Here is a 25,984-nt window from a genome sequence, read left to right on the forward strand (position 1 = left end):
CACTGTATAAGTATTATGAATATGATTAATTAATGGTTTTAATGTCAGCTGAAATAATGTTACTGGAAAGAGACAATTCATTCCATTGGAACGCTGTTTTAACTGTTATAAGCCCAATGAACTTTCATAAGGCTCTTGTAGTCATATAATAGGTCTTGGTTATAATATAATATTAACCGTGTTATTGAAAAATGACATGGCCTCTAGCTACCTCAAGTCATATATTTCTGAATTCACATATTACTAAGGTATATTCTGTGTTACTGCTTTCAGGAAGAATCTGAAATATTTTGGTAACTAGATGCAACTCCACAAATTCTTCAGGCAATCAGTTTATTTATACTAAAGGAGGTTTATTTTATTTATGGGAGACTTAATTATATTCTAGATGTTTCACTACCTTAGGAATTCCCTCCTCTCTACTGCCTAGGAGCCTAACCAGAGGGTACTACAGGGACAGTTTATATGGAGAACTCACAAAATATTTCACAAGAAAAGTCCTCCTCAAACTTATTATATTATGACTATGGCCCAAGACGTCTACATGCAACAATTTAAATAGTTTCCCCAAATTTAGCTGAGCAACGAAATTGTTAATATTAAATCTTCTTGAAGACATGTAATAGGACTTCAGTGTTCCATATTTAAATTCTATTTTTATTTAAATAAAACCTTATATCCTCAAAGATTAATAGTTTATCAAAAATCACCAAAATAGGTTGTTAGGGTAGGGTAAGAGAAGAAGAATCTTGATTGTTCCAGGACTCAGTGAACACTGACACCTTGTTTGTAAAAGAAACTACCTCTTTAAAGAGAGAATACCAGAGATAGGGGAAAAGTATTATTTTCCTAACAGTCCTTTAATGGAATGGTTTTTGAGCGTCTCCCCTTCTTAAGCTCTGGTGTTGCCGTATTGCTTTTCCTTTTCCCTCACATATTTCTGATTAATGTTTTGATAGACATATTTTGATAGACTGTTAAAAACTACACTTTAATATTCGAAACATGTAAGAGTTTGGTACTATGAGAAGTGTTACTGCTTCATTTCCTGACTTCTGGCTTTATCCTCTTAATCACTGTTTCCACTGAGCTGTAGGGAAATAATCAAATATTGCCCAGAGGTTGAGCTTCTAGGGCATTTTTCATTTTGAAAACTTTAAGAGGCTGTATTATAGAGAGATTGTATGACCCTCCAGGCGAAGTACAGAACTGAAGCTCAAGAACTCTTGGTTCAGACTCTCAATGAGTTTTGCCTGCTTTGCATGGCAAGGATGTTCTGTGGCTATTAAAGTGCTGAAGTTTCTTTTCTGAGAACTTTTCCATGAGGTGGCAAGTGTTTTCCTTTTGGAGAAGTTATGAAACTAATGAGCAATGTTAAACACCAAAAGAAATCTTTTTACTTGTTATTTAATATTTTGTTTTTCCCCAATTATACGTAAAAACAAGTTTTATCATTTTTTTTAAATTACAAATTTTCTCCTCTCTTTCCTCCTCATTGAGAAGGCAGTCAAATTGATGCAGGTTTTATATATGCAATAATGCAAAATTTATTTCCATAATAGTCATGTTGTGAAAACCCAGATCAAAAAGAAAAAGAAAAAGACAGTAAAAGATGTGCCTCAGTCTGCATTCAGACCTCATCAGTTCTTTCTCTGCAAGTGTGTAACAATTTTCATCATAATTCCTTCAGAACAATCTTACATCATGGTGCTGCAGAGAATAGCTAATGTTCTCATGGTTCTGCTCATTTCACTTTGCATCAGTTCATCTAAGTCTTTCCAGTCTTTTCTGAGAGTCTGCTGTTCATCTTTTCTTATAGCACAATAGTATTGGACCACAATCATACATCATAACTTGTTCAATCATTCCTCATTTGAGGGACATCCCTTCAATTTCCAATTCTTCCATTTTTTAAAATATATAAATCCTCTTTTTTTTTCCTTTTTTTATCTCTTTGGATTACACACTTAGTAATAATATTGCTGGGTCAAAGGGTTTGCATGGTTTTATAACCCTTTGGGCATAGTTCCAAACTGTTCTCCAGAATGGATGGATCAGCTCACAACTCCAGCAACAATCAATTTTCCCACATCCCCTCCAACATCTGTCATTTTCCTTTTCTGTCACCTTAGTCAGTCTGAGAGGTGTGAGGTATTGCCTCAAAATTGTTTTAATTTGCATTTCTCTCATCAGTAGTGATTTATAACATTTTTTCATATAACTATAGATAGCTTTGATTATTTCATCTGAGAATTGCCTGTTCATATCCTTTAACCAAATATGAGTTGGAGAATAGTGATTATTTTTATAATTTTGACTCAGTTCTCTATATATTTGAGAAATGAAGTCTCTATCAGAGAAACTTAGTGCAAATTTTCCCCAGCTATGATTGCTAACTGTATTTCCCTCCATCCTATTTTCACCATTTATTCTACTCTCTCTGTGTCTCTGTCTGTCTGTCTGTCTGTCTCTGTCTCTGTCTCTATCTCTGTCTCTCTCTCTGTCTCTCTCTGTCTCTGTCTCTTTCTCTGTCTCTTTCTCTCTCTCTCTGTCTCTGTCTCTCTCTCTATCTTTCTCCTCTCCTTTCACCAGGTCCCTCCTCAAAGGTGCTATGCCTCTGATTACCACCTCCCCTAATCTGCCTTACAGTCTATCAGCCTATTTCACCTTCTTTTATCCTCTTCTTCTTCTACTTTCCTATAGGGTGAGATAGATTTCTACCCAACTGAATGTTCATGTCTTCCTTGAACCAATTCTGATCTGAGCAAGGCTCATTTTCTCCCTGCAAACTCTGTTGTGCTTCTTTGTGAGATAATTTACCTCATTCTGCCTCTCCCTTTTCCCTTCTCCAGGTGCATTCCTCATTATCAGCCCTAACTGTAATTTTTTTAGTTATCATCACATCATATTCAACTCATACTCCTGCCCCCTGTCTATGTAGGCACCTTCTAACTGCCCTAAAATTATAAATTTCATAGTAGTTACAAGTATCATCTTACTATGTAGGAATGTAATGTTAGCTGGTTTATGAAAACTATCTTGCCTCTAGTGAGCTTGACTAGAAAAACTTAAACCATCTCAATTAGGCTTTTACTGACTTGGTCTCCCATTTCTAGATCAGATCACCCCAAAACTTGAGGAAGAGATTAGAAAGAAAAAAGAGATATTCTCCAGGAGAGGATCTATCCCATCGCCAAACAAAAGTACAAGTCCCTGCTCAGGTCCCTGCCCCTGCAACCGTATCCAGCTACACTCTTCAAAAATGGCCTGATCTTCAGAAGTTAGGGATCTCGAGATATAGATGCATTGACAAAGAAATATTGGTAGCAAATAATATAATCCAACATTAATTTTCATCAGTGCTAAATAGCATTTATTTCAAATTAGTTGCTCAGTTCTCAGATACAGTCTTTTTTTTCTCACATTACTCATATTTCTATTGATATAATATAGGAGGGGACTGTCCTCCAAAACAGTATCTCTCATATATACGTCAGAGATACAAGACCTCTTGAATGATTAACAACAGACCCTGGGGTGTAGCACAGAAAAATGTATATTTTCCAAATATTTTTGCCACTACCATGGAGGAGCATAGTCCAACTCATAAAGAAAGAGATTCCCTAGAGATGGCAAGGTACTGAATATTTTTCTGTCTGTGGGTTATGCTGTTGTATATGTTGCATGAAGGCCTGGCATAGGTTCCCAAAATCGCTGATACTGCCCCCTGGGGGATGCTGGAATGATGGGGAGAGGAGAGTAGCAATTTCTCAAATTTCAAAAACAAAAAAATTAAAGGGTTAAAGAAAGTAGATTTCCAGAGGGGTGCTGAGTAATTTTTTTTTAAAGAGACAAATAAGTTTGGTAGCCTCTGGACAGCTTCCTAAATGAGATCATTAACAATGAGATCAATAGTTCGGCCTAATTACGCACGTAAGAAAAAATAGTGGATGGAGAATACCTATTTTCCAGATGTATGTATGTGTGTAACTGTATGGACAACCTGTAAAGCTCATCCAATAAAAGTTTGGAATAGACAGTATACATGGATAGTGAGTTGGACTTAGCGCTGAATTAATTGCCTTTGCAGAGGTTTTTTTTTTTGTTTTGTTTTGTTTTAAATAGTGCTAAGCTTCTCCCTGAAACAAACAAAATGAATGATGAAAGCAAATGGTAACTGACTGACAACTTGCAATCTCCATGGGTAGCTACACTTTGAAAAAATAATGAAAAGAAGGTCCTTAGAACATTGGGTTGACTCCAGTGACAATTTTTTATAGTACATGAAGAAAAATTGCAGAAGATGGGAATGTGTGGATGACATGCAGTGTACACTCGTTGATGAATGGATCTCAGCATATTGGTGAGATCATAGGGCCATTGGTACACTGGAGGAATAAAGTACTTGTACTATGGCCTTTTCCATTGCTTCATTATAGCACTGAGATGACATTGAGTTTTTGAAAGGTATGCCATCAGAATGGAAATTCTACAGGTCTTACCAAGATGGAAACATTTTGACACGAGTCTGGCAACGCATTCTAGTTTGACGACAATTAGATAAGGCAAAGGAGGTTCATTATCAGATTGGACACAAGGGAGTGGATTTTGCTACAGCAACCCTTGATGACTGTATACCAAGTTATAGCTGGATTACAATTGTATTAGTAGAAATTTCCACACTTGTGAAAGCTCATATACTTGGATTATTAAAGAAAACAGCATCAGTAATTCTTTTAAAAATCCCTCTGATAATAAATAATGCTTCCCTTTTGTTATAAATTTCCATTTCAATACTTGATATCTAATTTAATTAATGTGAGTTATCCCTCCTCTTACAAAGATTTTCCTACCTCCTCAAATGGTCTTCATGTTTTGTTGTGGATAAAACTTACGTCATATGGTGGCCATCTCTCTATGATGAAGCTTTTCCTTGAAGGACAAACATATAGACTATTGTATCACCCATACCAGCAGCATTTCTACTTGGTAGGGCAAAATAGAATTTAGGTACAGTTGTTAAAACTTCGAGGGTCATCTCAATCACACTATGAGACGTTTTAATGAGACTTTTCAAAGTATTACTAAAGTGATATTTTAAATGTAGTGGTTTCCAGTTAATTCAGTACTAGGAAACATTGTGATTCTTATAAGCCAAATTAATTAGCAATGAAGTCATACATCAATTAATAAAAGTCCCTGAACGCTCTGCACATCAGCTACTCTCATGTCTTATTTCAAGAACAAACTTTTGGAGTAGAAGGAAGGATATTGATAATCTTTTGAAGATTATATTTTTCCTTCCTGAAAAAGATGCCTTTTCATATCTAACCATCTTCATTCAGTACAGTTAGTTATGAATAGCAAAAGAAAAAAGCCAGAAGGCATCCTTGTAAAAATGACTAAATGTAACTCATGTAGATAATAATTCATTCCAAAGGAAGAAAAGATGATATTGTATTCACATTTTGCTGCAAGTTCTGATTCTTTATACCTTCTGCTAACTGCTAACAATAATTAGAAATTTTTAACGTACAACTGATCAAGACCTAGGAGATCAGAATCCTCCTTCAACAGGCAATCGAGGAGGTCGGGATTAATTTGTTGCTTTAAAATGTGGAAATTACTCTCCGAGTTTGAGAGCAGTATGTGGCACCCCTTAACTATATGATAAAAAGGGCCTTGAATCTCACTGTACATGTGCGACATAAAGGATATCTATTTGGAAAGATTTAATGGGCCTGGAATAGAGGGTAATAGAAATTGAATTGGAGTAATTTACATTGTGCACTGAAGAAGCTGGCCAGGGAAACTTCAAAGATTATCTCCACTGAATGACTGAAACTGAACATTTTAAAGCCCTCTTCCTTTTACATGAAATGAAATATCAATCCATTGATTCCTGAGTTTATCACCTTAAAGATTTTGCATTGAGGAAAGAGGCATGGATACAATGACTAGTGGGTAGGCAGCTAGCTGAAACAAGACAACAATTCTGTTTAGAAGATAGAAATAGAAATCCTTTCAGTTGACATGAATCAAGTATTTGAAAAATAATCTTCCCTCACTGATTTTAGTAGTTGCCCCACAAAACCTGAATCTCCCCCTCTCTATGTTCTCCTAAAGAAACAGCACATTCTGATGGCCGAAATTAGAAGGTATTCTACTTAGACAGTAAATATTTCAGAACCACATATTTCTCTTTTAACTGGCTTCTATTATTGTTTTCAGTTGTCCAGCAATCTTTTTTTCCCTTACTTCCTAACGCCCATAAAATGGAAGAGAGGGAGAGGAAGCAAGGAAACAAGGAAGGAAGGAAGGAAAGACAACAGGATGATTTTTTCACATAAGCACAGCTAGGCAAAACATTTCTCCACAGTGCTTACATTCGGAAACACATTTTAAAAAAAATTATGCATATTAATAATCATTTCTCTACCATAAGGTACAAAAAGTTCTTTTTCATCAGTACTCTACAGTCATGTTTGATAATTTAGTTTACCAAACATATTTTTAAATCTTTCAAAATTGTTCATTTTAATAAAATTAATGCTATAAATTGTTCTTCTGGTTCTGCTATCTTCACTTTGCATTAGTTCATTCGGATCTTTCCACATCCCTTTAGAACTGTTTTTTCCCTCATTTCTTATAGTAAAATAGTTTCTCTTTTGTTCGTATGCCACAATTTGTTCAGTCACTCACCAGTTGATGGGTATCTTCTTCATTTCAAGTTATTGCCAACACAAAAAGAACTGCTATAAATATTTTTTATCAACAATATGGACCTTTTTTACTTTCTTGTATCTCTTTGGAATATAGGCTTAGCAGTGATACAGTTATTTAAAAGGAATGCACTATTTAGTAACTTTTTGTGTAAAATTCTAAATTGCTTTCAGAATTATCGGTTCTATTAACTGCTCCACAAACATGCCTCAGTGTTATCAATTTCATGAAAAATACACATTTTATTTTTACCTTAATTTATTTTTCTTATGATGCAAATAACACTAAAAAGCTTTCACTTCTTATATTTGCGGATCTTTACATTAATGGGGATAAAATGTTCACAATGACAAAATACCACCAGTAAGAGGAAATGTTATTCAGTCAGTGAAAAATAATTCTAATAAGCATTCATCTTAATGGAATAATCTCATTCTTATACTGAAATATATATTTGAGCCTATGCACTAAGCACTAAGAGAAATTTATGAATAAAATATTCAGAATGAGCCTCTGTTTTCTCTTGCTAAAAATTCTTTTGGGGAAAGAAACACACTCATGGAAAAAGTCTACTTCATTAATGTGGAATAACTCATTACTCTGTGGTTTAAAATGTCAGAATATATGTGGTGAAGAAGAACTTTTACACATATTTTTAAAAATTTAAGTTGCCTCAGTTACATATTATCATTCACTGGAACTGACTGATGTGCTTCAGCAGTCATTTCTTGTGTTCTATACACATGAGAATCTTTGACTAGCATGAAAAGTTTTATTTGAAGATATCTAAGTGAACTGTGGAAAACAGTATATTGTGCAACTGAGAAAAACCTAGCTTGGTATTCTACAGCCATATTACCTCAGAGTATACTTTAACCGTAGTGTATAAATGAACATGAAGGAGATGGATTTGTATTTGAATTAGATCCTCTTGGGTGAGGAAAATTGCCACTGTAATCATTCTGTCCCTTTTTCCTTTATCAGAATTGGAAACCCATTTAGACACTGCATTGAGATGGAGAGAATAATACTGCATTCCAATTCATGGTGGCTTAATGGCTTTCTTCATAGTCATTTTCTTATAGTTAATACTACTCTGCTTGTACCACTCTAGCATTCAGTTTCAGGTTCATCTGTCATTATTGTCATTGCAATACACAATATGAAGTTAATACATCATATAAAAGACTCTCCTTCAGCTAACTTCAAAGTTCTCCTTGTCATAAAAAAAAAAAATCTACTACCTAGATTTAACCATGATATTTTATATTTAGCTATTTATGGGGATTCTGTTGAGATTTCAGAGCCAGGGTTCAGTTGGTGTTCAGATGACTTGGAGGCAAAGACTACAGAGACCAACCAGAGTATAAAATAATATGCAATTGTAGGCATGTAACATTAGAGAGGCACAAAGTGGGTATGCCAGGAGATATTTGATACATGGGAGAAAGGGTGGAGGAAGGGCTTATGACAGGTAATACCAGCTAAGAACATGGCTGACATCAGGGAGTTTGGGCAGCAGATAATAAGGATTCCATTTATCAGAATTGAGAGTTAGGAGCAGCACTTCTGGAGGAGGAAATAAGGTAGGATACTTAATCTCTGGGAATTTGAAGAATAAAACAGGAAATCAAACTAGGTTTCAGCATGACGGGAAAAGAATCCAAGTGTCTACTAGCTTGAATCAGCTCCAAGTTGGGAATTGGTCGTTGAGATCACATGAGTACAAAATCACAATTAGTGCCACGCTAAGGGCATGTGCTGGGAGGGGGACAGGAGAAGAGTCAAACTTGCCATATTTGTAGTTTTACAATTATTAATCATCAGACTCTCCCACAGGACATGATGATGTCAAGGGATACCTTATGAGATTTCTCCTTCACCTAAGTTATCTAACTGACAAACCCGAGGTGTTATCTCCAGCTAAACTTGGAAGTACATAGATTACAAGGCTAAGAGAATGGACCATTTTATTTACAGATTAAAGCAAGTAAGTGGGTCTCACAATTTAGTGTTTAGAAAATAGCATGATCCCTTCTTTCTATACAATTCCCCCCCAGAGGTCCATAAAGTCTTTGTCACTTGTAGCTATGTCCTAGATAGGGCTCCCAGCAGATCTCATTTTATCTACCATGACTCCTCAATACTAGTTCCCTACTGTGGCCCTCATGGTCATTCCTTATCAGTCTTCCTTTCCATAGTTTTTACTTTCCTACCTCCTGGAGCACAGTGCTATGGAAGCACTTCCTGGGAGTTTTAGTGAGTTAGTAGAACTCCCTGATCTCACTCCCTTCCAGCATACTTGCATCTCTTTAGGACCAACTGGGAGATGAATTCAAAGTGTTCCAGCAGTAGTTCTCTTCTTTGTTAGGGAGATTTGGAGGAAGGGCCCAGAATGACTGCCCTGGGAAAGAAGAAAACGCAACACCCAAGCAGAAGAGGTTAAGGAGAGCCACCGGAAAAAAGATCCGGAAATAAGAGAGAGAATAGCCAGGTAGGAAATAGGAGATGAGGAACAGAGAACCTGAAATCACAAAGACAGGACAATGTGAATAAATGGGCAGTCAAAAAAAGTACTGAGTTAAATGAAGAACAAAGAGCACCTGAAGGTCAAAGGGCCAACGTCCTCTATCTTCTTCAAGAGATCAGCTTTTCAGAAGTCAGAACCCATACAAGGTGTACTCAGTGTGGAGCTTCCCAAAGTACAGCTGCTGTATTACATTTCATCTGAACAGGGACTTAATTAGTATTACTCCCAGCTTCTCAATTACCTCACTCCTCCCCTCTACCTTGAGTACTTAAAAGATCAGGGATCAACAAAAGTGTTTACAAGCTTTGTATATACCATATTTTCTATGGGGGAGAAATAACCCAGAACTGATTAACCCATGATCTCTTTCAATTTTTTCAAAAGGTTTAAGTAAATTAGATGGTAAAAAATTAGGAATCTGTCATCTATCTTTCCAAGTCTAAGTGAGTCAGCAAGGGATAGTTAGGTCCAAAACATACTTGTCTTATATGCATTTCTTTTAAAAAAAAATTTTTGTAGATAATTTAGAGGTGAGCAAGGGGAGAGAGAAGAAATGTGTGTTTCTGTATGGCTGAAGAAGATCAGGGCCACATTGGAAAATTTAGTGGTTCAGTCAGAAACAGGTTTAATTAACATCTACATTCTGAAGGGCAGATCAATGCAAGCTGGAACTGATGGAGCAAGAATCCTGGAAAAGGGTCAGAAGAAGCCTCTAGGCAAAACCTAGGCATTTGTCTAGATTAGTGGTCTTTGAACCCTTTTGATCTCATAGGCTTTTCAAGAAGACATTTTTGGGTCAAGGTCCTCAGCAGATATAAGATAATGATAGTTTAATGAAATCAATATGATTAAATTTGTCTTTTTAAAAAAAATCTACATCTTCAAAGAATTGTACATACTTGTAAATAATAATCATATGTTAGTAATACTGTTCGATTAATATAGCCAATTTAGCAGGGGGATTTGTTTTTAAAGATACTTTTTATTGAGATATATATAATAAAACAATCAAATGCTAATCTTTAAAAATCCCATCAGTGAACACAACAGATTTTCAGAAAGTATCATGTTTCCCTAATTATAAATAGAAGTACAAAAACAAGCCACAGTAAATTGTCTATTTCACATAAAGAAAAAATATTTAATATAAATTCCTTCTTTTTTCTTTTCATGGTATTTCTTAATAGATGGTATCATATTTTAATTTCCTATTCAGGTTTGGATATTTTAGCTGTGCTTTTGTATGAGTAGGAGGTCATTTTGGCTAAATCAGAAGGAATAACTTAATATATAATAATTATGAATAACATATATACATACATAAAACATATAATAATTGTGAAACAAAGTTAGGGACAGGTACCAAATGGCTTTTAAGTGCCAAACAGAGGTGTTTATATATGATAATAGAGCCTATTGGAGTATTCTGAATAGAAGGTTGCATTATCAGACATCTTTGTTTGGTGGTGTTGTTCAATTGTGTCCAGTTCTTTGTGACCTCATTTGAGATTTGCTTGGCAAAGACATTGGAGTGGTTTTGTCATGTTCTTCAGCATTTTTTACAGATGAAGAAACTGAGATAAGTTAAGTGACATGTCCAGTGTCAAATATCTAGTAAGTGTCTGAGGCCATATTTTTAACTCAGAAAGTTGAGACTATCCACTGTGCTCCTTAGCTGCCCCAAGATCATATCTACACTTTAGCAAAATCACTTTGTCAGTTGTGTGATAAATGATTGGAACAGGGAGAGGCTTGAGGAAAAGAGATCAATTACGAGGCCATTATAATAACCCAAATGAGAGACGATGAAGGGTTGAACTAAAGTAGTAGTTTTATGAGTATAGAGAAGAGGAGGAATTCAAGAGATGTTGTGAAGACAGAAATACAAGATTTGGTATTGCTTGGATTTGTGGGGTAAGTGAATTAAAGATGTGTAGCATGAAGCTGAGGATGTGAACTTGAGTGACTGAAAGGATGGTTGTGGTCATAATGAAAGAATAATGTGGAAGAGGGTTGGGTGTGTTGGGGGAAGACATATAATGAGATTTATGATGTAGACTTCAATGCATCTGTGACTTTCCATTGGGTTATCCACTCTATCCTGTTCAAATTGAAAAGAGGATGGGCAGGACTTTTACTTGTAAAATCAAGACCACAGATCCAGGAGCAAGGGTACCTGCAGTAACCAAGAGATGATTTAGGAGGCAAGGAGTAGGTACACTCTGGATGGGTTTCCAATGGCACGTGCAAAACTATTGCTGTATGTGTAGAAGGAGACACACTGGGAACTTGCACTGTGGCAGGAGAGGGTATAACAGGAATTTTTGGAGAATAATGAAGGGTAGACTTGATTATATTGGAATCAGGGCTCATAATTGGCTGTGGTGAAAAAGAGGGGAATGCCACTCAGTTTCTCTCACAAATAGTAATTAATCCTATAACCCTTGGGGATATATTCCAGCCTCTGCCTCAGCACTGAAGACCAAAGATGTTGAAGAGCTAGAGCCTCTAGTTAGTGACAAGGTATGTGACTGACAGATACATGCTTCTTTTAAGTCCTTATTCTAAGCAGCATATTTCATGACTTAGAGAGTAAACAATATGTTGACTGTTGTCTAGTGACAGGTATCTGAGGGATAAGCATAGAGTTTTGGAGGAATCCTTAAAAAGTTTCTGTAAGACCTAACTACAACTTCAACTTCTTTTAGAAATTAAAATATTGTATTTCCTTTCTAAACTGAGCCATTGTGGAATAGTCATGTATATTCATTCTCTCACTTTTTGTCCCCAGACATTTGGCGATATATAGAATAATTTTTTTCCTAGCAGAGTATGGATTTATTTGATCTGTGCAAGAATTTTTATGAAAAGGCCAATAAAAATCATGTCACCATTAAAATTTATTCTGCCCTTTTCTGTGATAAACCTTGGGATTGCCTCCCTAACCTAGCTAGCTTTTGCCCTGTAGTTTGAGATAAAATAGATGGTTTGAATAAGGCATACTTTCCTCTCTATTAACTTATTTGTAGAAGATATTTTCCATTCAGTGTTTGATCTTAATCAAAATGAAGAAATTGGGAACAGAAGAGGGGAAAGGAATGACTTACATGGCAACACATGTTAACAGCCAGCTAAGGCGTTATCACTACGGTATAGTAAAAATAGGTTTCGGTTGTTAGAGGTCCCTGTTTGAGTGCTAGTTCAACTTTCTTATTTTGTGAACTTGATTTAATTTCTTAATTACTCAGAAATGAAGTTTCATGATCCACAAATTGGAGAATAATAATACTTATACTTCCTCTTTCCTTTGGTTTCTGTGAAGCTTAAATGAGATAATTTATATTAAGTACTTTGTAACTGTAAAGTAGTATGTAATTGTGACTTCACATTAGTGACTTATTTACTTTCAACCTACCATATCTCATTTTTTTTATTAGATATTGTGAATATATAGTTCTAATTTGTTTCAGAATATAAGAAACTTAAATAGCGTGCTAGATTTTGGTCAGGTACTGGAAATGTGATGCTGAAATGCCATTCTAGCAAGCCCCTTACATTTTCACTGATACATCATCAAGTTTGAAAAAGCACAAATAGTCATAGCATGTGAAAGTTGGAAAGAGTCATAGAAACAAATTAGTCCAGCCCTCTTACTTTACAGATGAGGAAATTGAGAAATGGGGCATATAAATGACTGGCATAGTATGGTACGATGATTTAGGTCTTCTTTCTAGCAGTATAATCACAACTTATCCAAACTTCCTCATCCTGGGAGACTTTTATTCCAATCTTTGTGTAAATCTTCCATAGTAGAGTCTACCTAACTTACTAAGGGCTTTCTTGACATGTCAGGAGCATCAGTAAAGTATGGAAGAGATCTCCCTCAAATACCTTGTTCTCAATACATAATTTATCTTCTTTTTATAGGCATGCATTTCTCTAAAAATATATTTTTATATCAGTACTCTTGTACAGCTATTTTTTGGCATTACGTTGCCACTCAACTAACTCCCACCATATACATACATACATATGTGTACACATATATATATATACATACATTTACATACCTACACATATACATACACATGTATATATACACATCTTATATCCTTTATGCAAATTCAAAATCTTTAATTTTTCTGGGTGCATTATCCTATGTTTCACAATCACAAAACATTATCAGGAGAATATTTATATTAAAAATTGGAAAGATTTTTAAGGGGATGGCTCATGTCATTTTAGCTCCCTATACAATTTTTAATTCAACCCAGTTTATTCAATTCAAATTCTTCTATTCAATTTTGGGGCTAATTCATAGTTCATCTGTGATCTCTAAGATGTCATCTAAGACATTACAGATATGGAGTGGAGATTAATAACAGCAAACACATCTATCACTTTAAGGTCTGCAAAGTGTTTCATGTACATTATTACATTTTCCCCCCACATCGTTGCAAAGGAGATATCGTTATGATCCCAAGGGTTTCCTTTTTTTTTTAGATGAGGAAACTAAGACTCAGACTAAATTACTTGCCCAGGATCACACTGCTAGTAAGAATATGAGGTAGTATTTCAATCTAAGTCTTCCCGATGTCAAGGCCAGAGCTACCTCCACAAGATATTTCAGGTGTTCAAGTCCTAGTCCAGTGAAATATCTATCTAGGTACTCAATAAATGAGTGTAAATCTGGCTAAAAAAAGTTCAAGAGAAAGAAGCACAAAACCTTTATTTCCTTACAATAGACATTCAGGAATAATTTAAAATTCAATCATATCTTCTGGTTATACATGGGCTGGTGTGTTATATTTGTGGACTACTAGATGATTCCATAACAGAAAGAATATTTTTATTATTGTTATTAGAAGAACCATAAGTAATAAATGTAAAATTTTTTTTCAAATTTCTAGTTTCTTGAGTCATGTTCACATATACAGGAATAAATAATTTCCTAAGAATTATGTATTTTAAGGTGCTCTCTCTTTGTCAGCCATATACCATTACACACCATGCTTTACCATTGTCAGACAATGACTTGAATTTTATTCCATGAATGTCATTCCTAAAACGACTTCCCTTTTTACAGCATTCAAGGAGTTTGGTGATTTCTGATAACTTGATAGCCGTGTTTCTTTAGTTCAATAAATGTTATCAGGCGTTCTTTGACTGCTTCTTATTGCATCAACTTTAATTAGCTTTTGATTACTGTTAATTTCACAGCATTTTCCCTTTAATAAGTTGCATCAAAATGCTTTCATTTTAGTTGCATCAAGTTTAATTAGTTTTTGAATCTCAGCTCTGTTTCTCTTTTCCTTTTTAGTAAAAGAAAATGACAACACCCACTTTTATTCCCCTAGGATACCCATGACTTACAAATTGATGTTCACCCAGAGACTTTCCTTGAATTCTTAAATGCTGAATATGTTGAATTGTGGCTTTTTCACTTGAATCCTCAGTGAGAGCAGAAAAGAGGGCTTTTACATAGAATTGCTTTAAATGACATTGGGGAACTAAAGTTGAAGTTACTGTCTATGAAGCAAAGTAGTTAGAAAACACTTCCCTTAATGCAACTGACATTCTAATAGGTTCCCCAAGACAAGGAAAGGGAAACACATGGATCTCGAAAATCCTCCCTCCTCCACCGATTGAGAAGGCAAACAATGTGATATCAATTATACATGTGAAGTCATGCAAAGCATATTTCCATATTAACCATGTTGGGAAAAACAAAAATAAGAAACAAGAAACATAAAGAAAGTGAGAAAAAAAGGATGATCCAAACTGCACTCAGTTCCTTAGTTCTTTCCCTGGAGGTAAATAGCTTTTTTTATGATGGATCCATTGGAATTATTTGGAATCATTGCATTGATAGAGTAGCTAAGTCTTTCACAATTGATTATCCTTATGATATTGCTCTAACTGTATAGAATGTTTCTCTGATTCTGCTCATTTCACTTTGTATCAGTTCGTAGAAGCCTTCCCAGGTTTTTTTTTCTTTTTCTGAGACCATCTTGTTCATGTTTTCCCACAGAACAATGTATTACATCATAATCATTCATATACCATAACTTGTTCAGCCACTTCCCAATGGATGGACATTCCCCCAATTTCGATTTCTTTGCCACCACAAAAAGAACTGTTATAAATATTTCTGGACAATCAGGTCTTTTTTTCCATTTTCTTTGATCTCTTTAGGATACAGATCTAATGTAGTATTGTGTTAACAACTTTTATACTACTACTTAAGATAAATCTAACTGAATTTTGCAAGAAAATGTTATAACTTTGGATTTGAGTTTTATCATTTATAAAATGAGGTCTTTGAGATCTCTTCCAAATCTTTCAGTGATTCTGTGATCTAATGACTACAGCTGGGTGTTGGGTTTTCCATGGCATAAATATTGTCGCATTTTTAGATTTTACTCAGATATAAGACTATAATAATTACAATGACAGCACATCTTTCTTTTGATTTTTATTCATAAATATAAACCTCTTCCTAGTTCCTCAAACATCTGATTAGTGTTTATAATTGAAATGAAAACGAATACACCTTTTAAAAATTGCATGTGGCATGTGATTGAGCACCAAAAATAATACGAATCTTAAATTGTTTTGTAAATAAATGTTAAAAATATTTTGAGTAATTGTAAAGCAGGTGTCTAATCACATGACAAATTAGATTAATTTATATTATTCTTTATTGTGAGTAGGAGAGCCATCACAGGAAAAATATACAGTGGAAAAGGTGGATTCAAACAATTCTCAAAATCATTCACTTCTGGAATTTTATTATAGAAGTCTCACTTCAGGAAAGAGTATACCCAGCAACCAGTCTTAAAAGTACATTCTTTTAACCAGGTGCAGGAAAGTGAAGGAAAGAACTGTATCAGAACAAAATAAAATGTATGAAAAAGAGACAGATTTAAAGCCTGTGATGGGAGACATGAAAAGAATTAGGTTTCTGAGTTCTATAGTTTTCCATTCTCTTAACTGGGTTTTATATATTTTTTTATTTTCTAACTAAATTGAATTTTGTCATATAACTATTTCAAAGGCAGCTAGATAGTGTAGTAGATAAAATATTAGATCTGGAGACAAAGACGACTTAAAATCTGACCTCATACATTTACTGTAATTCATTCAACCTCTGTTTGCCTCAGTTTTCCTATCTGAAATATAGGAATAATAGTAGCACCTACCTCCCAGAGTTACGAACATCTTATCAAATGAGGCAATAATTGCAAAGCATTTAGCACAGTGCCTGGCAAATAGTCCTACATAAAAGCTATTATGAGTATTAGTGTTATTGAGATTAGTATTAAGTATTTGGAATTACTGTTTAGAATGATAATATTCTAGCTAGTGTAGGTGGGGAATTTTTATCATACAATATTCTCATGTTACTGTTTGCAAACTAGATTATTTGTGAAATTGTAGTTTCTTTTAAAAAATTAATTGTAATTTCAGTTTATTCAATAGAGTAAACCCCCTCCATCAGTAGCATATTAAAAAGTTTGTCTGTATTTCATACACTCTTTCCTTTAATTGCTTTGATACACGTTTTCCAATCATGCAGCTGCTGCAAAGGTTAAAAAAAAGTCCACATGAAAATATCCACAATGAACCATCATGATTAGTGCCTTCTGCATATTGCTCCAGAGAAAAGCAAATTAGTGCTGGAAGGAAAATCTGTTCAGGGATGTCCCATACTGCTAGTGTAATGACCTTTCCCCACCAGAGTATTGAGCAGAATATATCCATTGTGAGTTTGTAAATGGTTGTAGCTGCCAGGCTCACGAGAAGAGGAAAAAGTTGAAATAATAGGAAAAATAAAATGTTCTGCCTGAATGCAAGTTATAGCTGGCTGGCTGTTTTTCCTCAAATATTTCCCAGTTAATGTTGCCCTTCCAGACCAGGACATCTATTATTATGTTAAAGATTGGTAACAATGACCATGTTTCATATTTAGAATGCTGTCATGTTTCCTGTTGGGTCAAATGGTAATTCCTCAGGGAAACTACTTATACCTTTTTTGAAGCAAAAAATATTTTATTAAAATATATAAGCTAGTGTCATATGAAGTCTAATGGGCATGACCAGATGTTTTCTGTTGGACAAGAGGAGAAAGCAGAAATGTTGACACACCCTTTACTTTAATCACAATATCACAACTCTCTGGTGGAAAAATTTGATTAAAGTGAATACCCTGTAGGTCTTCTAATTCAACTTCAGTGCTGTCTTTTGCTTTTCTACCCAGAGATTCTTTATTGTATAAACAGTAGTAGCTATTCTCTAGTTCCAGAAAGAGGCTGAAAAGTAAAGAGAGATAATAGAGTTTTTTCCCATTCATATACATTGAAGGTTTATAGGAGAATGTGGACAAGAATCTTTTGTCATAAGAAGTGCTTGTTATATATAATGTCTTTACCAGCATAATTAACAATTCAATATCTAATGAGTAATTTTTATATAATAATGCCTCCCAAAATATCTTAAATGGATATAATGATGATGATTTCAACTCCTTTAGAGAATTCAAAAGTCTGAAATAGTCATACAATGGGAGTATATATATTTATATATATATATATATATATATACATACACATATATATGCACACACACACACACTTTACTATTCAGAGAAAACAAACATATAAATTTTTCTTGTATAAAAGTGAGACTCTCTCAGGAGTGGGAGACGAGGATAACTATAAAATGGGGGCAGGATTTACGGAATATGATCATGTAAATTCTATATCTAAATCAAGCACATACAGTAAGTATTTAGCAACTTATGTATGGGAGTTCTCACTGAAGAGTTATCCTGGCAGTATCTGTTAAATGCTGCAGTATGGAAAAATATTAAGAAAACTTTTATTTAATTTTGCACATTTATATAGGAATAATATACTGCTGCATGATGGTAGGTATTTAGATTTTAAAATTATTCCATAAATAAGGTACATATAGCCTATTCAGATTTCTTATATGCATTTATGGATATGGAAATCAACACATCTGAATTATGATCTTTCATCCCCAAAGTAAAGGCAATTAGTTCCTTGGACATCAGCTGTCTACTTCTATTTTTTTTCCTCTCATAGGAATTATCATTGGTACTAAGATGATTATATTAGCTACTGTCAGGGAGGGAAATGCAGCATTTTCTATGAGGGAAATTAAATCCTTCCTTGTTTGGTTATTTAAAATAAGATTCAACTCCAACATTTACTTGGGTAAAATAAAATCCCATCATGTAAAAGGCTTATTTGATTTCTTTTAACTTAAGAATTTAGAAATGGGAGGTAGTGAGGCAAAGAACAGGAAGGAATGTGCTGAATAACTGTTTCAGGTAATATCATTAATAAACATTTAAGCTGGCTTTTGTCCCAAGCCCAGCAGTGCATTTGATGATCACCTTAATGTTCCTGGTAAACAACAGAAGCTAAAACTCCAGGAGCAAGTCTAATGCAAAACTGTTTCATGATTTTTTAAAAATTAAGTTCAAGGAAAAGTTTTAGATGCTCGTCTCCTTCAGAGAATGAAGTTGACATGGAAATCAGAAAAATTAAAACAACTTTCCCTCTCCCCACCCTTCAACCCTCTCCCACCCAAAACAAAACAAACAAACAGAGAGAGAAACTTACCAGGATTCCAGATTACATTTTTTTTAAAGATTCCTTTGTCTGGTTATAATAATAAACGTTATTTTAACCATTGCACAAATTGGGAAACATTCTCAGAGAAGTTAAGTGACTTGTTCATAGTTACAAAGCTAATAAATGTCGAGTCAGAATTGCTCTCTAAATCTTTTGAGTCCAATCCAAAACTCGCTTCACTAGTTACTTTTCTTTATCGTATTTCACTAGTTTATTTATCTTTAACAAAATTCAAAGTGCAACATGGTGTGCTGGATGCATGGAGAATAAGAAAGACCTGGGTTCAAGTATCACCTCTGACTCAGACTGGCTGTGTGACCCTAGACAAGTTATTTAATCTTTCAGTGCTCCAGATAATTTTCTAAAACAAATGGCAGTTAAAAACAACAGCAACAAATAAAGTTTTAACCTGCATTGTGTTTCCTCCCCTAGAAATTCCTTGTACCTATGTCCATTCTCTATTCCCATAAAAAAATGGAATATTACAGTCTGTATTTCTGCCTTCCTCCCTTCATTCTCTCTTCCAAATCAAGGAAGCCTCATCCCACATTTGTTTTTATTTGGATTTATGGTTTTTAGTTCCTCCAGTAAGTCAGTTCCAACCAACCTGGTCTGTGTATCTTTGGGCTAACTACCTTTTGCTTTCTTCATTCTGTAAGGTTTTCTAGGTTGTGCACTTGGATAAGGAATTGAAGACAGTTTAGCACATTTCCTCTATTACAAAGTTATGAGAAAAAGCTAGATGGAAATGGTCAGCAAATATAAATATTCTCTAAGTCATTCCTATCTTCAGGTGCTAGGAATTGAGACACCTATGAAAATTGTGATTCTAGCTCTACTTTCTTCGAGCTTTGAAAAACTAGGATTTAGGGGATTTGAGGACTTAGCTGAATTCTAGCAGTTACTTTATGTGTTTCTTTTTCAACATTTTTCTCAAATATAAATGTATTCCATTCACCTAGTACAAAAAAAACCCAAAAATCTAAAACAGAAATAATGGATATAAAAATTATATGAGACATGTAAGTAAATGTTTGGATAATATAGATATAAGGGGGTTTTTTAAGAGCAGAAACAAAACCCTGCAAAATAAAGCAAGAGAACAGAAAAGAGAAACTTGTACAGAAACTAAATGAAACTTTTTGATCATAATTATATTCCAAACAGTATAATGACACATTCTTCGAAGTTGTGAAAAGCTAGCCTGTTTATCAATGAATTAAGTGAATACAAGGGCTTTCATATCTTGCTATACGTAATTCATTGTAGTAAAGATACATTTTTTTTTGTTGAAAATTCCAATATTATAACCTTTATTCATCAGTTGAGAATATAAACCTCAACTGAAATACTACTTTGAAGCTAAATTGTGCTGTAAAGATGATCTTGGGTTCTATGAAGCTAAGCAAGGTATGGCTTGTTCAAGCTAGCTGGAAAGATCAAGTGATCAACTATTTCACTGGAGAATCAGTCTAGCTAACTTGAACCAGTCTCAAGGTGATGGATAAGATTTTGCACACATCTATTAAGTCAATCTATGTAGGGCAGAAAGAACTCGGGACAGATGATAATTAATCTACATCAGTCAGATAAAATTCATAAAAGTCGTGAAATTCTAAGACTATATAGAAGCTTTACCTGAGTCAACATGAAACACTGAGGTTAAGTGCAGCTTTTTCCTGACTGGAATCCCCCAGCTTTTTGAATTGTGTCTTCTTTTACTGTAGGTCAGGCATTTGCATATTCAGTATTTTCTCTAGGAAAATTTTGCTCAGTGATATGAAGCAGGTTAAGGAAATTTGATCTTATAAAATCTCTGAAATTTAATAAGTTAAACTCAGTATTATATTATGGCACTTTATTAAGAGAAGGAAAAGGGTATGTAAAAGAGCATGGAAATAAAGCAGAGTGCCATTACATATTAGAAATACATATTTATTGGAGCAAAATGGTGTGGTGTAGTGATAGAAGGCTGGCATGGTAATCAGACCTGAGTTCAAATCCCATCTCTGACTCATTAACTCTGCTAAAATTTCTTTGAGACTTAAGCAGTTTGACTTTTGGTCTTCTGGAAGGTCGTGATCTTCTTTAACAGGAAGACTTCTCAGACTGCCAAAATCATAGGTTCTTGATGAATTGACATTTTCTTTTTAAAGTATATTCAGGAAACAAAGTGGGAGAAAATAACGATAGGCAGTTGGGTGAAGAAAGAATAGAGTCTCAAATCATTATAGGTGCATCTGGTAATACTAGACATAAAAGAAAAAATAGATTAGGAGGTTGAAGAACAGATCAGAAGCCTACCACTGAGGAAAAACGTAGTAAAGAGTGAATTAGCATGTCAGTTAACTGGACATTTGCCTGGAGAATCTCCTTCTCTTCTCTTCCTTTGTTTCTGTCTTTCTGTCTCTGTCTCTGTCTGTCTGTCTCTGTCTCTCTTATTAGACATTAATTATATAGGTTGTCTAAAAGATATTTCATTCTTCAAAAGTTAGAGTAATGGGATTCTCACCAAGGAAAACAAGGAAAAAATGGCTATTGAAATAGAATTGTGGTAATCTTGGGATAATAAACCATTCAAACACAGACTTTGTGCAGGAGAAGAAATTTAGCTTCGTTTGACAGATGTGCTAGATTTTTGGAGAACAAATTTCAAAGGCTTTAGAGAAAGCATAGGCATGATCTGATGTACTACAATTTTATAGAGAAAGTTGTGTCAGAAGTGGTTAGAAACTCTTGGTAATGAAATTATGAGGATATAAAGAGACATAAGGATAGTGAGAGAGGGAAAAAAGTAGCAATTACCTAAACAGGTCTGTGTTAATGGAGTTCATTTAAAAGTCATTCAGAGAAAGTAAAGACAAATACTGGCCAAAAAAGGTTTAAAATAAAAACTTTGTGTTGAGGCTGTGAAATGAAGAATAAGCCGAGGCTTACAATGTGTACCAAGGACAGAGTACAGATTCAAAAAGATCTCAGCAGGTAGAACATCCTCCCTGGCTATCCTTCCTTTATATGTGTCTTCTTCCCCTATTAAAATGGAAACTAAATGAGGGCAAGCAATGTTTAACCTGGGGACAGCTAGGCGGTGCAACAGTCTCAGATAGTTACTATATTTCATCACATAAATGTTGCTACCACATAATCGTCAAAGCCTGTTGTTTTTTTTCAGTCAAAAAGTTGGCTTATTACCCTTCATCACGTAATCATCACATGGAATAATTCTGTTCGTCACTCTGTTTAAAAGGTAAACAGAGCAGTAACGTATTCACCAGGGTCATGTGGATAAGAATTTATCGTTTGCACATTGTGAGTCACATGACTAGAATTCTCAGTGCATGTACATTGTTAGTATTCAGTTTTAATGTATATTCAGTATTGCATACATCTTAATTGTGTAGTCCTGGGTCATCTCCAGTCATCCTGATGAATATCTGGTCACTGGATTCAGATGGCTCTGGAGGAGAAGTGAGGCTGGTGACCTGCACAGCCCTCCCTCACTCAAAACAAAGTCAAGAGCAAGTCAAGTCATTATTTCTCTCAAGGCATGGTCTTCCTTGGCAATAAAGGATGAACACAATCTTACACCAAAGACAGTTTAGTAATAAATTATTTTTCAGTAATACTGGCACAATTTTTTAAAGTTCCACATAATGATCGCACTCCACTTTTTTGCCAAAAATTGGCATAAAATCTGTGATAATTATGCAATTAAATACAATACTAGGTGTGTGACCCTGGACAAGTCACTTAACTCTGCTTGCACTAGTTTTCTCATCTGTAAAAATGATTTAGAGAAGGAAACGGCAAACCACTTTAACATGTTTGCCAAGAAAACTCCAAATGGAGACATGACTGAACAACAAGTATGTATAAGGTGCTTGTATTTGCAACCCTGTTACTTAATATGATCCCCAGATTTTAACTAGCATGGGCTAAATCAAATAATAGAATTCATAGGTATACATGTAAAAGTTTCAAACCAAAGTCCAAAAATTGAACTTTGAAGAGTAAGCTCGGGAAGCTTGCCTAGTTTGTCTTAAAAGAGTTTAGGGGTTTAGTGAACCTACAAGTAGAAAAAAATTTAATGTAATCTTAGGCTCCTTTTAAAGAAGCCTAGTGTTTAGGTCTAGTTAGATAATAATTCTTTTGTACTTTGCTCTGGTTAGGCTATCTCTGGAATACTGTGTTTAGTTCTGGACAGCACACAGAAGGGCATGACCAGGATAGTAAAAAAGTCTCCAGATTATGCTATTTGAATAACATTATAAGGAATTTAGGACATCATCTAAGAGAAGAGAGTTAGGAGGTGGGTAGTGATACTTTTCAAACTGTGAAAAAGACTTTGGCATTTTAATGGACTGAAAATTCAATATGAAATAGTGATTTGATCTGGTAGCCACTAAAGTTAATGTATTCTTAAGTTTAACTAGCAGAATTCCTGTACAGAACAAGGAAAATGATAAACACTGGGAGCTCTGTCTTTTCCAGATTATATTCTGGAATATCATGACCAATCTTGTCACTTGTGACTTCTGGGGAATCAGAGAAACAGCTCTCAAAGAGGATCTCTCAAATTGCAGCAGGCTTCTAGTCTGTGTCCATGTCCTGGGGTCAGGAGGAGGTGGTGGAGCTGAGGCAATCATTACACTAACAAAATAATGTATTCTTAAAATATTGAAGCATTCTCCGCATATGTAAGATCATCTACTCAGGGTAGCAGTTTAGAGTCTTTACTGCTCAGCTCTGGAAATCTTTTAAGTAATTTTATATTTTATATTTAGCTCAACTCCTTCTGCTTCATTTCCCCCCATATCTTTAGATTGTGTGTTTTGTAATAGTTAAATTTAGTCATTTTTTAAGTATTCTATAGTGCTGTATATAACAGCACTGCAAAAACAGACCACTGTTTTCATTTTACCATTTAATTTTCTTATTTAGGATCAGTTGAACTCTTACTTAGAATTGGTTAAACTTTTTCATTATACAGCAGACAATTCATTTTCCCCCATCTTTTTGAAATTACATTTGGCACCAAGATGATTGTTTTTATTGTGAAGAGCTGGTTCCATAACGTCAGTTATTCTCTAGATGAAAACATTAAGTACAATGGCTTACAGTTTTAGTCAAAATGGATAAATTTTCTGTGAAAAGAAAAGTTTGTCCCTAATGAGCCCCCTCTTCGAACTAAAATATGACGCTATTTAATTTAGGTACTGTCATTTCAGGCAGCTAGGTGGCAGTGGAGCATTGGGCCTGTAGTCAAGATGACCTGAGTTCAAATGCAGCCTTAAAAATTTACTAGCTGTGTGACCCTGGGCAAGTCACTTAATCCTGTTTTACTATTTCCTCATCTGTGAAATGAGACAGAAAAGGAAATGGCAAACCACTCCAGTATCTTTGCCAAGAAAACCACAATACAGGTCACAAAATATCTGACAAGACTGAGAACAACTATATAAGTTTATCATTTTATTTTTTAGCATTTTATTTGTTTAGGGGAAGAGATCAGGTATGGAGGTGACCTTCCTAAACTTCTATTAAAACCTCCATTATAATATTTGTATGATATCATGGATAGAGAACTGACTTCAAAACCAGAAAGGCCTGTGTTCAAGTTTTACCTCTGACATACATTGAGTACATGATCCTGGTTAGCTCATTTAACGTCTGAGACTACTTTCTAAGGCAATGAATTGTGTGTGCATATATATGTATGTGTGTGTGTATGTATATGCCTGTATGCATATAATAATGGAAGTATGTTACCCACACATGTTAATGCACAGCCACACATATATGTATATGCATATCACCATCTATTTTTCACAATTAACAAGATAATTCCTACTCTTTGCAGTTGCTAATATTATTTCCAATAACTAATTACCTTGTGATGAAAACAGCTGGGTTTTTTCATTACTTTATTTCTAACAATGCTTTTAAAAGTGCCCTTTCCATCTTTAATCTGATTTTTAAATGTAAATGAAATATGTTGAAACTGAGAAATGTTTAAAAAAAAAAAAAACAAAAACAGGTATGGAAGATTTTAAAAGTGGTGCCCAGAAGGCTAAAATACAAATTTATTCTGGTCATAATAATGGTCATATCTTATTTTTCATTTTCTGTTCTCACATTGGTAGGTTTGCAGGTATCCCTTGGATAGAAGCATATAAAGGTTTCCTCAGTTCTTACTTGTAAAAGAGTTTTATCTTTTTTTTGGTTTTTCTTGATACTCCATGTCTGCTTGTCCCTGAAAATATGGCATTGAAATAGCTGTTCTCATCTCTTCCTCATTGATATTCCTTGGCTGGACAGGTGCTTTAGGGTCAAATTGTAGCTCATTCAACCAGAGCTGTGCTGGTAACAATCATCTGCCTCAGGTTAGCTCCCGCAGTTGAGATTTGCAGGACGGCTATCTGTGATTACATGGAGTTCTTATACCTCCATCCGGCACTATTCGTTTGGTACTGTGTTTTTCACGTAAGGTGTAAGTCAACGACTAATATTACCTAGAAGTCTAGAGCATAAGTGTTTCTCAGTTCTTATCTATACTAACTCATTGAATTCTTCTTTCATCATGAAAATGCATTTTGTACACACATGTACTGAATAGACATGTCAAGATGTTCCTTGTATGGAAACATTCTATAAATGCATACTTTAAAAAATCTGGATGTATGTGACACAAATTTGGGCTAATGGCTTGTATTCTGGGAAGAAATATTAGCAAATCTATTGATTTATAGGAATGCTATGTTATATTGTCAGAGAGATATAAGACCCTATTTCTTTCTAAGAGTTGATCTGATAATGCTGACAAAGGTTGTTAAATGGTTAGTGCTGAGGGTGAAACTCGAAGTTTGAACCTGGGTTAACAAATTCAACTTTGAAAAATAAGCTTGGGTGGCGTTGTTTGATAGGGAACAGCTATTAGAAAGACCAAACAGGCAATAATACTAAATCTATGTCAAAACAATGAAAATAAAAATATTAATAGACATACCTTCAATCCAAAAAATGCACCACTCTTCACGTTCAAAGGCCAGAATTTCTAGAACTTGAT

At 34.6% G+C, this 25,984-nt stretch overlaps 1 protein-coding gene across 3 annotated transcripts in view; it reads left to right on the forward strand.

Annotated features, from left to right (window-relative positions):
• The window catches only part of CADM2 (cell adhesion molecule 2), a 1,349,490-nt gene that overhangs the window by 1,050,564 nt on the left and 272,942 nt on the right, over positions 1-25,984 (forward strand). The window lies entirely within an intron of this gene.

The sequence above is a fragment of the Notamacropus eugenii genome, chromosome 6 (assembly GCF_028372415.1).
Source record: "Notamacropus eugenii isolate mMacEug1 chromosome 6, mMacEug1.pri_v2, whole genome shotgun sequence".
NCBI lineage: Eukaryota > Metazoa > Chordata > Mammalia > Diprotodontia > Macropodidae > Notamacropus > Notamacropus eugenii.